The sequence below is a fragment of the Hemicordylus capensis genome, chromosome 2 (genome assembly GCF_027244095.1).
Source record: "Hemicordylus capensis ecotype Gifberg chromosome 2, rHemCap1.1.pri, whole genome shotgun sequence".
Taxonomy (NCBI): domain Eukaryota; kingdom Metazoa; phylum Chordata; class Lepidosauria; order Squamata; family Cordylidae; genus Hemicordylus; species Hemicordylus capensis.
Window position 1 is genome coordinate 300,960,750 of NC_069658.1, and position 12,911 is coordinate 300,973,660.

The window sequence follows — 12,911 nt, forward strand, 5'->3', positions numbered from 1 at the left end:
TTGATGCTGGTAGGCCAGATGGTGACCTCTGCAGTTCAGACAACTGGTCCACTGCAAATACAGTTGTAGCTGGGCTTAAAGAACCAATGGGTGATGGTACACCAAAAAAAAGTCTTATGGACTGGCCCTTACATTGGATTTGGAGCTCAAACCTTGGGTGTGAAAACTAAGAAAATATATGACCAAAAAATTACATATCTATAATTTGTATATGTGAGAATCTTTATATATATATATATATATATATATATATATATATATATATATATATATATCTCCTAGGTGTATCCGTCGCTAATCCCATGTGTGGCAGCTCTCACGAGAGTACAGGATAGTGACAGGATGGCCAGGAAGGAAATGGTGGTGGATGTGGCAGCTGGCCAGTTGGCTGGTAGAGAAACAAAACACTGGCAAGTGGCGGCGTGGCTGGTGGGGGGGGGGGGGAAGAGGACAGACGGCCGGTCAGGAAGAAAATGGTGGCAATGGTGAAGGGCAGGCGAAGCACGGGGGGAACAGCGAGGGAGGCTGCGGGGAAACGGCAGCAGAGGCAGGCAAGGAAGAAGATGGTGACAGCAGCGGCGAACTAGAGGCCAGGCCGGCTGGCTGGCCACTGAGCAGGAAGGAGAAGCCTGGCCACTGAGGGGGAACAAAATGAGGCTGAAGTGGGGGAATGGGGCTGAAGGGGGGAAATGGGGCTGAAGGGGGGAGAGACAGGGAGAACTAGGGGTGCAGATGCTCTGTGCCTGGTCAGCTAGTATATATTTTTGGACGTAGGGAAGTGCATATGTTGAAGTTATATTTCAAAAGTTCTGCAGTTCAGCATGTTAATACAACCCATGGAAATGGCTCACACATCCAGCTAGGTAGCTACCATCCCTTAGGTTTGAGTCACTTAAAATAAATATACTAAGTATACATCTACCTCTTTCTCCTCTCAGTTGTTGGAGAGTACATTATCTCTGAGTACTCACTAGTCAAGCCTACCACTTCTTCAGCAACATAGCAACCCTTGATGCATGCATGGTGTAAGCCAGTGTTGTACAAGTGTACAGATTTCTGTACATGTGCTTGTGTGAAGAGCAACTTTACCTGCATTCATGTTAAAAGTGAACTTGAGTACAGGCCCATCAAATGTATGATATAGATAGGAATTGTACCGCAATACCTGTGTTCAACGTAACATGCAACTAGGGCTAGTGTTTCCTAACCTTCTTCTATCCTGAGGCACATTTACATTGTGTGTGTGTGTGTGTGTGTGTGTGTGTGTGTGTGTGTGTGTGCGCACACACACTGCCCCCCAACACACATACCTTTATTTTGTGCTGGCAAAGCTGATGTGTGTTATTTTTATTTATTTTAGCATACTACACCCTCTTTATCCTTATTTAATTTTTATTCTTATTCATAGCCCTCCGTTGCATCCCTGTTGGAGCTGATTTGCCCCATAAGGCTCCAGGAAGGAGGAGCAAACCGGCTCAAAAGGCAGGGAGCTTAAATTCACTCCCTTATGCACGGGGAAGGACCCATTTTAAACTTCTCACTGTCCTTACCAGTGCATTAATTATTATGGAGCAAGTCAGCTTGTGATGGAATGTACATGTAGGAGCTGGAGAGTGAGTGTGTGAGTTGCCATAGTAACCAGGCATGGAATGTTCAGGGGGAAGGATTTAAATGAGGACAGTTGGTTAGCAGTTGGAGTTGGTGTTGGAGTAGGAGAGTTGGTGCTGATTGTTAGGAGTGAGAGGTTGGACAGAGTGTAGCAGAGAGATTGTTCAGGAGTTTGTGCGAGACTTGTTTGGTGAATGTGTGGAGACTATGGAACCAGCAGTACACTGGGGCAGTACTCTAAAAGTGGAGAGTGTTAAGCCTGGGAAAGAAACCTTGAATGTGAAAGGTGCCCAGAAGTGAAACCTCCTGGTGACAGATAGGAAAGTCTGAGAAAATTCACTAAGTCTACAAACCAAGTTTTATTTACCTCTGTCCCAGTTATCTCGCCTCCCCAAACATTACATTTTATCAAGAAAGAAAAACCACTCAGAGAGTTAAGCTGATATACTTAACAACTTTGTAGAGAAGTTCATGTGCCCTGCCTTGCAGAAATCTTTATTCCAATCTATTGTAAATAACAAACTTATTCCTATTTTGTTCTACACCTCAAGTTTTGTTTCATTTTTATACTGAACATATATGCCTATCCTGCGCTCACGAGGCTACGTAACCAAGGTGCTGAGTACTGAAAGCAGGGTAATAAGTCATTATATGGTGGCAGCGAAAGAAAGTAAAAACTGAATAAATTCCCAGAACCTGGAGACTAAATTGTTATAAAACAATATAAAAACAAATCACCTCCCAGGACTTGAGAGGGGTGTCAGGGTGGGTTCCTCACACAGATTCAAAAGCGGTGAGTTTAAATTTAAACTTCAGAGCAAGACAGCCGAAGCACACCAGCCAGTGTTCTTCTGAGGTACACTAGCACGCCACAGCACATGGGTTGGGTATCACTGATGTATGCAACCACTCATGCTTCTGCACATGTTTTTGTTTCATCATTCCACATTTTCCATTCCCAGACCAATGCTACAAAATCTCTCTGATGAAGAACCATGAAACTATTCGTGGCTTCCTCATTACCACACTATCAAACTAGTATAGCCCAGGGGCATAGGGATCATGGAGCAAAGGAGGATGATCATCCCCTAGCTGTCAGGGTCTGGGGGGGTCTGCCAAGGTACCCCTTTGCTCCCCCCGACCCAGCCAGTGAACAAAGCACTTGTCCTTGCAGGAGGGCACAGTACACCCCTCTTCTCCCAAGCCAGTGTTTCACTGAAATGCTGGCTGTGCTGGGGGGGAAAGCCCAGCCAGCCAGCTTTTCAATGAAAGGCTGACTGGGGAGGGATGGGAGATGGTCCAAACTGACTCTCTCCCAGGCACTGGCCCCACCCCTTGCATGTGACATCAGATGCAAGGGGGCAGGGCCAATGCCGAGGACAGGGCTCATCAACCCTGGCAGAGCTTCTCTTCCCCAGCCAGCAGTTCGCGGCATCACTGACTGGGAGCTCTTTTCCCTGCCTCCACGAACCTCTGACTGGGGAAGGGAAGCTCTGCTGGGGCTGATGGGCCCCGACCTCAGCACTGGCCCCACCCCCTTGCATCTGACATCAGAGGCAGGAGGCGTAGCTTGGGACACACACACAATGGTAAAGGCTAGGGGGCAGGGGAGCCACCAGAGGAAGTCCTCCAGCTGCGGCCAAGCTCCCTACGCCTCTCCTGGTGGAACTACAATAGATGCGAATTCACAAGTTGGTTTTGCACCAGCTGCATATTGTTGTGCAGCTTTCTAATATAATTTGCATTGTTCCAGAGCTCAGTTCTACATCAGCTGCACAATTATGCAGAAAAGACCCACAGGAATTTTTCTGCAGATGGGCATATTCACAGTACTGGCCATTGCATGGGATTAGTAGTGGTGGCACACTGTGAAAAGAATTGAAATGCAATCCAACATGGTTAAGACTTAGTTGGTATTAAGGTATTGGTTAAGGTGTTTGTTGGTCCACTCACATATACTACCAGAGAATCAACTCTCAGAATACCTCAGACATTGAAAACAACAAAACCCAGTGCCCCATGGGCTTGTTGTTCGGGGGGTGGTTGGCACCCTATGTGCACTACACCACAACCTGCTCTGGAGAACCCCCTATGGGGGAAAAACTTAAAGATGCACAAACTTCAGGGGGGGAATAAAAACCACCCCCTTCACCAATATATTTGAAATCTGGGTGGTAGCTTCCTTGCACTCATTGGGGCACTACCACCTGACCCACTCTTCTGCTTCCAAAACCCCTTTTCTGCACCGAATCTGCCACAAAGACATGCCAACTTCAATTTTTTTTAAAAAAAACCCTTTGCCCAATTTCTTTAAAATATGGGTGATAGCTTCATTGACCCATTGGGCACAACCTCTCACCATAACCTGCTCTGGGCCACCCTGCCCCCCCCCCCGGAGCAGAGGTGCACCTAGGTAATTTTAGAAACTGGACCTAAAAGCTTTTGGAACCCCCCCCCCTGCAAATTAAGCATCATCAAGCTCTGCTGGTCGACCACATCATCTGGGACAGACGAAAGAGAATTTGGGGCCCCCCAGGGGCTGTGGAGGCCCTGGACTTTGGCCTGGAAGTCCAGGGGTAAGAGCACCTCTGCTGGGAAGTTATAACTAACGCTGATGAAATCCCCATTATTCCCTATGGGGAAAAATCTTAAAGACATGTGAACTTAAAAAATGAACATCACCCATTGCCCAATTTATTTGAAATATGGTTGGTAGCTACCATGCACCCATTGGGCACTTCCATCCACCACAACCCACTCTGGGCCACCCTGGTGCTCCCCACATGGAGCTATAAGGCTGCTGAAATCCCCATTATTCCCTATGGGAAAAAGCTTAAAGACGCGCCAACTTCAAAAATTCTTTAAAAATCACTCCTTTGCCCAATTTCTTTGAAATTTGTGTGGCAGCTTCCACCCATTGGGAACTACCACTCAAACCTCTTTGGCCACAAAAGGGAGGTCCAAATCTCTGAATTTTTCAGGTCCAAATCTAGGGTGATTTGTTTTGTACCCAAATCTGGGCAATTGAGCATGGGAGTGATTTGTTTTCTCTACAGATCACCCAAATCAGCCATATCCGGGTACAAATCATTTCACACATCCCTATTTCTTGGTACTGTCACTTTAAAAAGGAATGCCTAGTGGAACTCTGGGAAAAGAGGGGGAAACCCCAGAAGTGTTCTAGTGTAGGCCTAGAGTGACAGAGACCTACAAGCTTGTACAAGTGTCTGCCAAGCTGTGAAATACTACATAAGAAGAGCCCTGCTGGATCAGGCCCAAGGCCTATCAGGTCTAGCATCCTGTTTCACTCAGTGACCCACCAGATGCCTCTCGAAAGCCCACAAGCAAGAGGTGAAGGCATGCCCTCTCTCTTGCTGTTGCTCACCTGCAACTGGTATTTACAGAGACATCCTGCCTCTGAGGCTGGAGATGGTCTATAGCCACCAGACTAGTAGCCATTGATAGACCTGTCCTCCATGAATTTATCTAAGCCCCTTTTGAAGCCATCCAAGCTAGCTAGTGGACTAAAATTTTGATTCCCCCCCACCCCCACAATCTCCTTGCATTGTGGTATAATACCACCACCAGGTTTTCCTTTACAATATTGTGGACCTTTCCAGATGCACTGACCTTTTCACAGGGGACCTTGCAGCTGTGATTCAACCAGTCAGACATCCACCTAGAATCACTCCCATTGTGGGAGAATCATAGTATCCCAGCATTTACTCTAATAGATGTTTCTGAAACCCGTTTATTGTTACATTTGCAATAGAGAAAATTGTACCCACTTTGCAATAGGAGTGTCATTCCAAGACTGGATGATGCCCATAACATCATTACACAAGTTCTTTCGCACCTATTCATGCTGTTAGGTACTAAGCATTGCCACCATCCTCTACATGTTTAACTTTTAAAACCATTTTTCTTTAGAGGCTGTGTGTATGCCATCAGCTCAGGCAGCATTTGGCACCTCTGCTATTTACAAATACACCAGTGTTTACCTTTAATAAAGAAAATTGGAGATTGTATTTCCTTTTTCTGTCCAGTGACAGGTGTGTGTGTGTATTCATTCCTCCATGTAAGGATATCCTCAGTTAGAAATATTAGCCCCACACATTTCCATTTTGTGTAGATTGGAATATTGTTGTCATTGGCTAGAATGAATAAAGTGCTGGCCAATGAGAGCAATGTTTATTTGTAAAATGTCATTCCATTGGGCAAGCGCTTGTCATTGATTATACATGTAAAATATATTGTTGAGAGCCTTCCTCTCTTTCTTGCTGTCTTGGAGTTGTGGCAGTGGAAGGTCCACTCACAGCCTAATTGAACCTCTTTCCGCCTGATTAGATGCTGGAAGAATGGGGTTGAGGGCCCCTTCTATGAAGCACTTCCTCCCAGAATTAAACCAGATGGGATGGAATCTATTCTGCTATACTAAGAGAGTCGAGGTTACTAACAATATGATGCCACAGGAAATAATCAGGAAAGTATCCAAATAGAAGCCTCAGACCTGTCTGTTGTGGTGTGTTGTCAGCAGAATTCAAGTGTGAGACTCAAACAGCAGAAGCCCAGCTTCTCCTTAGGGCTGACAATTTTGCTGGCTGAGACAACAGCTGTATATCATTGATGAGAGTCCAGTCAATAAAGGAAGAGTGTGTAAATAAAGGGAGAGGGTGTGTGCAGCAAGAACGGAAGCTCTTCATCCTGAGCGGATCAAAAGCAATGGAAAAAACTTGACTTGGCACCTTTTATGTGTTCAGACTTGGCACAGCCAGGGTGAACTTCTCACTTCCCTAAGTGTAAGCTTATTTGGAAAGAAAACTGTTAGGGAAATAAGTGGTGGGAATTGAGCACTCAGATATTTGGAGAGATTCTCATGCCTGTACCAATATCTGGACACTGAAAGAGAGCAACAGGCCTGGATTTGATGACCAGAACTGTGAGACAAGCAGTTAATATGCAATCCACAGCATGTAGTCAGAGCATAGCTGTATACCTGGAGTAGTCTCAAAACAGCAATTCCCAACAGAGAGATCATATCATCCATTCACCAACCAGAGACTATCCAGCATATCAACATTTTAAAATAGTAAATATAAAAAATGATAACTTTTATCTCAATGTTCAAATACATTCCCTGACACTTTGTTTCCTACAACAGCAAAATGTGAACCACCATCTACTCCCAAATGAAATGTTTCCAGATATTGGGAAGAAATGCCCTTCTTGGGTTTGGGGCAGATTTCAAGAGGGCAACCTGTCCAGCACGGGAGGTTATTCCTGAACTGCGTCATTGTTATAAGGCACACACACTGAGGACTGTCTAGTTCTTATGAATCATAGTTCACAGGAATCATGTTAGGCTGTCTAGTTCTTAGGAATCATAGCCCCTTACAGATGTCCAGTTGGGAAACAATGATTGTGCAGAGAGAGGAAACACTGGGCATCCTCCAACCTATGCTCCTCCAACCTACACTCATCTATCAAAATGTCAGCAGAAAGTTCTGTGTGCACATGCTTAGGGACCTCTCCCTGCAACTGAGAACCCTACCATTGTTCCTGGTAGAGACCTGGTCATATGCAGGAACTTTCTTCATACATTCTGATATACATGTGTAGATGTGGGACAGAGCCTGCCACTCCCCTCCCAAACATCCATTTCACCAAACATCTGCACAGCATCAGAGCAGAACATAGGACTGATTTATTCGTTAATGGAGCAGTCTGGGTGCCCCTTCTCTGTGGTTTCTTCCCAAGCCGTTGTGGTAATTACAGTCAAAAGGAACTAGGTAGGGAGACTATGAATGATCTTTTTAAAAAAGAAAAGAAAATCAAAGTTCTTGGAAAATTCCTGTCACCCAATTCCAAATTTTGTGTGTGCCCAGAAAGCACACAATCCTCCTCAGAAAGCAGTGGTAGTCCTTTCAGCAGAACTTCCTAATATGGTCAGTCCTGTTCTCACCTTCACTCCATGCATTCAGGTAATGGGCCATTGGGAAGTGGGATCCCATTTACTGGCTCCTCCCCTTCTGATCTCCGTGCATTCATTGGCCTCACCCTATGCATCTGTAGCTATATGTGCAATTGTGAATCCTGATCATGCATGAGTCCTAATCATGTGGAAGAGCCAACCCACATACAATTGAATACTATATACAGTACATAAAACCCTTTCCCACTGAATGCACAGAAGTTGGGGAAGAACCGGTGAACAGCATGGGGCAAGCAGGCATTATCCTGTTCAAGAGCAGAAGTGAGAACAGGGATAGAAGTTGGCTTTTGAATATTTGCATGTTGTGGTTATGGAAGAGGTTGAAAGCTATGCCAAGCAGAGAGACGCCAGAATGTATACACTTTCTAGTGTAAAGTGGCATGCTTTATATTGTATTTTGAGAGAATAATCAATACTGGACAATCTTACAGTTTCAAAATGCTGTGGTAGATGTTGACAGAACATTTGGCTCACTGTAAATTTAGTTGATTATTTCTTGCATTCAGGACACTGCATTTTATATTGTCTTGATATATGCTATGTAATAATATATGAACGGGGAAGCTGCCTTCTGCTGAGTCTGACCTTTGATCCATCTAGCCCAATATTGTCTTCACTGACTAGCAGCAGCTCTCCAGGGCTTCAGACAAGAGTCCTTCTCATCCCTACCAGGAGATCCTGGGGACTGAACCTGTGAACATCTGTATACCAAGGGCCTGCTCTGCCACTGAGTTACACCTTTTGTACAAGCCAGGTCTAAACAGGCAGCCAAGTAAAGCTTTGCATTAAGCGAACAGTTGTGAATCCAGAGAGATGTGTCATGTTCACCAGAGCTGTAGTTTGGGTGGGGCGGGGGTGGGGAGAGGTATTGTGGGAGCCTAGTCCAGAACCCTCACTGAACTGAAGAGATATACCAGAGTGTTATTCACACATGCCTTCATGCTGCGGGGTATCTGAAGAGCGAATCTGCTTTGCAGCAGATTCGCAATATGTTTGATTGGGGGGATTAAATAGTCAGTTCACATAGGGCCAGCTCCTCTCAGCAATCCCTACAATCTTTTTCCTGTGTGTGTTCCTACAGCTTGCTCTGGGTTTTTTCTCCAACCAATCACAGGCAAGAGACATTTTTGTTGTTGGTGTTAGTTTGACAGAGGGAGCTAGAGCAACACTCACATTCACGCAGGCTCCTTCTCTCTCCCTCTCCCCTCCCTCCTCAGTACCGACTCACCGTGGCCCAAACGATCCCATCCCTGTCGTGCCCCGATCGTGTACACGGAGGGAGGGAGGGATGTGCACGGACCGGTCCGGAGGCCATTCTACAGGCCTCCAGACCGGTCCGGACATGGGCGGTTCGGTAAGTTTTGGGTGGGGGGGTTCCATTAAGGGCAGGGGGGGCTTTACTTACCCCTCCCAACAATGGCGCCGTATTTACTTGAGCAATCGGGCGGCAGGATACCTCCCTGCTGCCTGCTTCAATCCCCGCTTGGCTCCGTTAAGAACTAAAAAACGGGCGGCAGGATACCTCCCTGCCGCCCCCTTCAAACCCAGCTTGGCCGGCGGCCACCCCCTTCAATCCCTCTGCTGCCCCCAATCCCCCTTCCGCCCCCTTCAATCCCGTTCTCAATAGATATCGGGCGGCAGGATAACTCCCTGCCGCCCCTTTGCCGGCTTGGCTTCAAAAGGCTTTTAAGAAGCCTTTTGCTTGGCTTTTGAGCAGGCAAAGGGGCGGCAGGGAGTTATCCTGCTGCCCGATTTCTAAAAGGAGCCTTTTAGAAAACGGGCGGCAGGATAACTCCCTGCCGCCCCTTTGCCGGCTTGGCTTCAAAAGGCTTTTAAAGCCTTGGCCTTTTGAAGCCAAGCCGGCAAAGGGGCGGCAGGGAGTTATCTTGCTGCCCGATTTCTATTGAGAACGGGATTGAAGGGGGCAGCAGGGGGATTGGGGGTGGCAGAGGGATTGAAGGGGGCGGCCGCCGGCCAAGCTGGGTTTGAAGGGGGCGGCAGGGAGGTATCCTGCCGCCCAATTGCTCAAGTAAATACGGTGCCATTGTTGGGAGGGGTAAGTAAAGCCCCCCCGCCCTTAATGGAATCCCCCACCCCAGTGCCGGACCGCAGCTCTGCGGTTCCATGCACACCCCTAGAGGGAGGCAGTGACAGTGGCTGAGAAGAACCCATCCACCGCCGAGAAGGCCCCCCTCCACTTGCTCGATCCCTTCCTCCATCCCCTCTCGGGGTTGGTCGGTGTGTGAGGTGTTTATCAATCTGGTTCGCCACGGCCTGTGTGGAAGTTGGTGTGAATCAGGCTCGGTGGGAGGATGACGGCGAGGAGGAGGAGGAAGAAGAAGAGGAGGAGCAGGAGCAGCAGGAGGAAGACGGAAGTGACAATTTAAGGGATTCACTATGGCCACTCCCCTCCCCCCTCCCCCTCCATGTTCGCTGCACTGAGGAGGAGACGAGAGCCAGACCCCCCTCCTGGCCCGGATTATGGTTGTTATATTATCTCCCCTCCTCCTCTTGCTCTGTAGTGGCCCAGCGGCAGTGTCAGCAGATCCTCTGAGGAGGGAGGGGGCGGTTTCCCCCCCTTTCCAGCCCCCTCGCTTGGCTTTCGGTTGGATTCAGACAGCATTTTGCCCAGTGCTTGGGAGATGGGAAGTAATAATAGCTGGCACCCAAACTGAACTCTGTGTCCCCCACCCCCAGCGCTCACAATTGCAAATCATTTGGAGCAAACCTGGCCATACCCAACACAGCTGTCAAACTCCCCTTCATTGAGTTTTGAAAAAAGCCAAATTACTGTCAATGGCCACTCCACACATCTTGAGAGAAGCTGTGGGGAATACCAGAAAGTTCGGTTTTTAAAAAGGGAAAAAAGCTGATGCAAACAGAGAATCTTATTACCCCAGACATAGTTCAGGCCAAGCAAGAATGCACAATAATTCTTAACAGTAATTCAGGGGGAAGCAGAGTCGGGTGTGCACTGGTCCCTGACAGCCCACAGAGACATCGGGGTAAATGCAGCTAATATGTGGACTGACACACTCCATTCCAGAGAGCATTTGAAGTAAAACCTCTGTGTGTAAAGCCTCGAGGTCTCCTCACTGAACTGAATTAAATTGAATGTGTTGGTTAAATAACTATGCAAATCAGACATATTTGAGTATTTGCAGTTCCACAATAACACATGATGGGCCTAGTCTACCAATTTACCCTTAGGCTTCAGGATAACATTCTAGGCTGGCACAGGCTTATCAGAATACCCCAAAACCTTAGGATGCCTACTGCAGCATGGTTAGCTAAAAACACCACTATCTGGAAAGTAGGCCTGGTTTCCTCCCTGTGCATGGACTCTTTAAAATGGCCCTAAGTTAAGAACATAAGAATAGCCTTGCTGGATCAGGCCCAAGGCCCATCTAGTCCAGCATCCGGTTTCCACACAGTGACCCACCAGATGCCGCTGGAAGCCACAGGCAGGGGTTGAGGGTATGCATTCTCTCCTGCTGTTACTCCCCTTCAACTGGTACTCAGAGGCACTCTGCCTCTGAGGCTGGACTTGGCCTATAGCCCTCCGACTAGTAGCCGATGATTGACCTCTCCTCCATGAAGTTATCCAAACCCCTCTTAAAACTATCCAGGTTGTTGGCTGTCACCACATCTCGTTGCAGAGAATTCCACAAGTTGATTATGCGTTGTGTGAAAAAGTACTTCTGTTTGTTGGTCCTAGATTTCCTGGCAATCAATTTCATGGAATGACCCCTGGTTCTAGTGTTATGGGAGAGGGAGAAGAATTTCTCCCTATCCACTTTCTCCACACCATGCATGATTTTATAGAACTCTATCATGTCTCCCCACAGTCGTCTTTTTTCTAAACTAAATAGTCCCAGGTGTTGTAGCCTTGCCTCATAAGAATGGTGCTCTAGGCTCCTGATCATCTTTAGAGTTAGAGAGCATTACTTTAACAACGCATCGGTGATCCTAATCCCCATTTGCAGAAAACTTAGAATATTTACTCCTGAGCAAGATAAACATAGGTATACATTATGGGATCTGTGGGAGCATGGCAGGAGAAGCATGCTGCTTTTTAATCTGGCATCCTCTGGGGAGACCAAGCGAGGCAGACAGGAGGAGGACTATGACATATCACCCAGAGGTACAGCAGGTCACAGAATAAGGTTCAGTTATTTTATAACTTTAATGCATTACCAGTCACCTATTGCCATGAAAGGAAGGGAGATGGTCAGCACTGGCTCCTGACTTGTGTCGCTGTATGGGGCGGGGCGGGAGGGAGAGAAAGAGAGAGAGCGCTTCCAGAAATAACAAAGGGGGAAAGGGGGTTATTTGGACCAGAGGGAATGCAGGCAGATCCCTCCAAAGCTTGTCATGGAAGCCATAGTATGTTATCCACAGAGCACCAGGCAGAAGTACAACGCCTTGTTGCCATGACACATTTACTTTGGAAAGAAAGAAGACAGAGAATGCTAATTCAAAGAGAGATGTGACAATTCATTCTATTTCAGCCCACGCCACCACCCCATCACCTCCTCTTTCACACACACACACACACACACACTTTTTAATCCCCCTCCCCCTTACACATTACAAGCATTATGAATGGGAAGGGAAGAGGGGGGTCTCTGTTAAAAAAAAAAAAGCTTCACAAATTGCTGCTAGTACCATGTGTCCCTTCTTATCAAGACTGGACGGGTATTCAATTTTCTCTTCAAACGCCTGCCTTCTGAAATGGTAATAGAATTTCAAATCTGGGGAAGACAGAAAAGGGAGGAGGGAAACCCTGAATATGGGAGGATTAACAATGAGGGAGAGAGAGGGAGAGAGGGAAGAGGGAGGGAGGGAGGGAGGGAAGGAGAGAGAGTGAGAAACAAAGGGAGAAATTATATTAAAAAAATAGTTGGAGTCTTTGCAGGAATTAATTAAATACAAATATAAAGAGAAAATTAACAGTCTCATGCTTAGGGAAAAAAGGATATTTTCAGAGTTTAATTAACCTTTTTTTGCCAAGAACAATAAAAATGGGGGGGAAAGCAACGAGTTCTAATTGTTTTGGCTTCCAGGAGATAATTAAGGAAGCAGACCCTGTCTCATATTTGTGTGAGTTTGTTGTCTGTATATGTGTATGTGTGCGCGTGCGTGTGGTCTCTTGCTTTGTACAAGTGTGTCTATCCCTCTGAATTGTGTGCATATAAATAGATCGTTTGTTGCTCCTAATTGGTGGGTAGTTCAGGAGAACAATGTGATATAAGTGTGCCTCCCATAATAATAAGGGGCAGTGAACAGCTCCAGGCAGGCAGGAGAGTCA

General features: G+C 46.8%; 1 long non-coding RNA gene across 2 annotated transcripts in view; it reads left to right on the top strand.

The window, feature by feature from the left end:
- Positions 1-12,911, top strand: part of LOC128341882 (uncharacterized) — a 97,720-nt gene that overhangs the window by 52,966 nt on the left and 31,843 nt on the right. The gene's annotated exons all lie outside the window — the stretch shown is intronic.